At 38.9% G+C, this 4414-nt stretch overlaps 1 non-coding gene across 1 annotated transcript; it reads right to left on the reverse strand.

Moving 5' to 3' along the window:
* Positions 1–1436: 1436 nt before the first annotated feature.
* Positions 1437–1497, reverse strand: LOC138383103 (small nucleolar RNA SNORD44). The gene has a single exon (XR_011233548.1). It is a non-coding gene; the product is annotated as a small nucleolar RNA SNORD44 (small nucleolar RNA).
* Between the last annotated feature and the right edge of the window lie 2917 nt (positions 1498–4414).

The raw sequence follows: 4414 nt of genomic DNA on the forward strand, positions 1-4414 counted from the left end.
TGTTAACACTTGGGCTTGGTTGCCAGCTGAGGTGTCCTATGGATCCTGCTATCCAGCAAATCAGTGCAACGAGTGGATTAACCCGCACTAAGAATATTTACAGTTAACTGATGAGGAGCTTTAGTCTTCCTTGAATCCTTTAGTCTTCCCCAATTTTTATCTCCTGATAATGCCTAACTTGTACCCAAGTGCAAATGTTTACAGGATCACACCCATTACCGTTTCTTTTTGATAAGGTAATGCCCATGTCATAACAGTTTACTGATCGTTGGATTTTTATAATATGGATTGCATTTGACTTAGAACACAATCCACATTTCTTCTTTCCTTTGAATAACCATCCTGCCAACTTTCATTTTTGGAACTTAAACTTGAGGCTGGAAGGCCAAAATAGAAAATTTTGATTACACTACAAAAGGTGATGAAAGGCAAATTTGTCCCTATGTAGATTGAAAAAAAAAAATTCTCAGGGCTTTCCCTTGAGAAAAGCGACTTCATTCTGCATTGCATACTCCTTCATGATAGGTATTTTTAAAAATGGCTATGAATCTTTAGTCTAATATCTACTTTATAATAAATATAGGTCAAAACACTCATTTTAATTTGCTTTACTATATGGTCAACCTGAGACCCATTCTTATGTTCCATGAATGCATATACAGTTAATAAATGCTTGAAATAAAATCCTTATTTGTTTCTTATATTTTCATTGTTAGAATGTAATCAAAACATAATTTAATGCCCCCCCAATCCTTTTAAATACACAGAACAAATATTCTACTGGGGTGGGGAGAGGGGTTGAGTTGTAAAGATAACTAAAGCTTCCCTGTGCTATTTATTTAAATTAGATTTTAATGGAAAGCTAGAAGTGTTAGATTTTTAAAAGCAGTTTCTACAGTTCCATAGGATTAATTCTAAATGTACAGAAATAAAATGTATTTTTACCTTCTGACTAAAGTTCATGATTTTTACACGTAACAGTATCCAACCACAGAATCATGTTTGGTCTTCTGGAGTGCGTGTGGTTTCCAGGAAGATGGGGGTTGAGATAGGATCGGTGTCACTTCCAGAAAGCATCCCTGTCACTGCGAGAGCGGTGCACGGGATATCTCACTTTGAGCTGGGAGATGGAACTGGACCGGAAGCAGCTCCTTGGTAAGTAGACTTATTAAGTATAAGGAATTTCAGTCTTTTGAGGGAGGGGCAAGTGACACTTGCTCAATGCACCAGATGTGCAGTAAGTATATAGTGGAAGAACCACAGGGCTTCAGTGTTAAACTACGTGGTGCAGCTGTGCAATCCCAGGAGGGTCAGCCCCTTGGGGGAGGGGCGGTTTGAAGGAGAAAGATGGTTCAGGTAGAAGGATGACACTGTCACTACAGGTGGGATTCCGAGAGGTGAAATAACTTCCTAAAATTATAGTTAGGAATTTAAAAAGTCTATTAGAGCTAATTAAGACCTTCACGTTCAGGCACTATTTGCTTATCATCACCATAGCAGTGGTTTTTCACATTGTTGGAAATCACCCCTCAAAAAGTATTCTCTAAATTGAAGTTCTACCTACCTATTCTTTGTTAGAGGTAATAATTCCACTTTCATGGTAATATTTTATCGAAGGATTTAAACTGAACCACCTGGTGAGCCTTGAAATAATGAATTTCATGGGCTTGTTGAATTTCTGTACTCACATTTAACTGAAGGCAGGCCTCCCTCTCATATCCCCAGCCCCACTCTTTCTCAACGGTCAACCCACATAGCAAGCCAGATGCAAGTAGAACTGAGTCTGCAAATGGCTGGGTAGGAATACAATAGTATATGAAAATCCTCTCTGAATCAGCTGAACAGGGTCAAATATTTCATTTTATTCCAGCCTTTGAATATAGAAGCACAGCTGCAATTATTGGAGGACCTCACCCAAGAGTCAGATATGGTTGATGGGGAGGAACTTGAGTGACTGGCACACAGAGGAGGAGGAGTCTGCTGTATATATCAATATTGATTATATATGACATCAACATATTATATTTTTGTATTTTTGATATACAATGTTATAATATAGATATTATATATGACTAAATGGCCTTCTCAGTCATTAATAAATTCATAATTAAAACAAATTTCCATTGAAAAGTTAAAATAACTTTGTAAGGTTTCTAATATTTATCAACTCTGCCTAATTCATAGGTGATGTGCACATGAATAGTCTCAGCCAGACTTTTTAGCCTTTGTTTAGCAAGGTTTGAAGGTGAAGTCACTTCTTCCTGATCTCCTGTTGCTTAGAACATGTGGTTGGTACCTAGCAGGTGTTCAGATTTGTTTATGAATGAAGAGATTGCAATAAGAGCATTAGAGCAAGGTAGCCTGCGCTGGAGCCTGGCTTTGTCCTGCTGTTTCGTGCTGTGTGTCCTTAGCCAAGTCAGTTAACTTCTCTAATGCTCAGTTTTCTTGCCCATAAAGGGAGGGTATTAAGTCAAGTCCTACATTGTGTGATTATTGCCACAACTAAATGATGTAATGAATGTGAAATCACCTGAGATCTAGCACTCAAAAACTCACCATATCACTCAATTTTCTCTCACTTCGCACTCTGGCAGACCCATTCACATTGATTCCCTGGAGAGAGTGAGATCAGTCAAGCAACACCTATTTCTTTAGGGAAAGCCCCTGCTCTGGCAGTGGAGCATATCTGGTGTCATGCAGCATCTCCTAGCTATAGGCTTTGGTTGGCAGCAACTCTGGCTCTGGCCTACCCTGACATGTCAGTATTTTCATCTGAGTGCTCTGATCTAAGGTGAATTCTCCCTTCTTAGAACTTTTTAAACATCTACAGCCTATAGTAAAAATTCAACATCTTTTACATGCTGTCACATGTGGAATCAAATTGGCTTTTCTGTGGAAACAGTGACTATATCTTAACTTCCTATTACCTCCACAGATAAAGCCTTACTTATTGACTGGAATGAAAACACATTTGGATACACAGTCCCTATTTCAAATCTACAGGACTCGGAGGTCTTACCCCTTGCTTGTTTGGGGAGTTTCCCATTGCAGACCTTCATCCATTCATTTCACGACTTTTACTGATCTCCCACTATAGCCAGGCTGTGTCAGGCCCTGGGGGCGGGGGAGCGAAAAGCAAGTTCATCTTTGTCCTCAAGGAATGTGGAGAGATGCGCAGGTAGAGTTTGGTGGAGACCTCTGGGCCATTTTCCTGGGCTGGCTCCTCTGTCTTCCTCTGATCCTTTCTCCTTTCACCTGGTGCACACTTCTTAAAGCTTATTTTGATTTTGTTTTTTTTCTCGTGATGAATTTTTTCCTTCTTTCCTCTTAGGTCTGTGATCATGCATTGAATGTGAAGATTCCTCCTGGAGGTGGGGGAATAGGTGATATTTTTTTTCTGGCTTTGAGCCCACATGGTGCTAATGCCTCTGGGTCATTCCATTTGAATTTCAGTTAATCTGCTGCTGGTTGAACTCTAGTTACATCATCAGCAGATGTTTGGATGCGACACTGGGCAGGTTACTTCACCATTCCATGTTCTCAATTTTCCAAGCTCAAAAATAAAGTAGCACAACTCCATGGCTCTGAATACCCTTTCCGATCTAATGCTTTGTGGCTCTAGAATTGAATGACGGAATATTTTGTGATGGTTTAAACCTTCAGGATTCAAATTCTTGATCTGTGAAGTGGGTACAAAAATGTACTAGCCTCACAGGAACATTAGTGTTCAAAGAGGAATTCTGAAGCTTCTAAACATGCTTATTATTATGGAGAACTTTTATTCCAACCCATGTCAGGGGGCAATAAGGTGGGAAGATGAGAGGGGAGCCCAGTGACAGCCCTGTTGAGACAAGTGCTTCCTGCTATCTGGATTTTGCAGCTCTGCAGAGTACTGAGTATTAGGAACTCAAAGAGTGATTTCATAAAGAAAAAAAGTGTAGTTTATACCAAAATGGAATAAACCCCCTTTTGAGTAACAACAATCTGCATAAATGCTTTAAGAAAGCCTATAATTATGATAAAAATGTTGCTCAAAGTTAAAATTATGAAGCAATCAAGATTTATAAACAGTCTCTCATCGACTTTTAATCATTCTTTTTTATATACAAACTGTACACAATATATGGTTGCAATATATCATGCTATATATTTTATTTTCAGTAATTTAGCTGAGTAAAATATATGTGAGGTGACACTGAGAAACTAGGTTATATGTGCACGTGATTATGGGCAAGTAGCTGCTTACAGTGCATGTGTGCGTACACACACACACACACACACACACACAGTTATGCATCTTTTCAGTGTCTTCCACAGAAGAGATGCAAGATGCTTTTACTGTATCAGAATTGCTTTAAAATTGTAATTAGCATAGCTCCTTTTGCAGTAGTTTCAAAAGTATGACATGCTTATG

The sequence above is a fragment of the Eulemur rufifrons genome, chromosome 4, assembly GCF_041146395.1.
Source record: "Eulemur rufifrons isolate Redbay chromosome 4, OSU_ERuf_1, whole genome shotgun sequence".
Classification (NCBI taxonomy): Eukaryota; Metazoa; Chordata; class Mammalia; order Primates; family Lemuridae; genus Eulemur; species Eulemur rufifrons.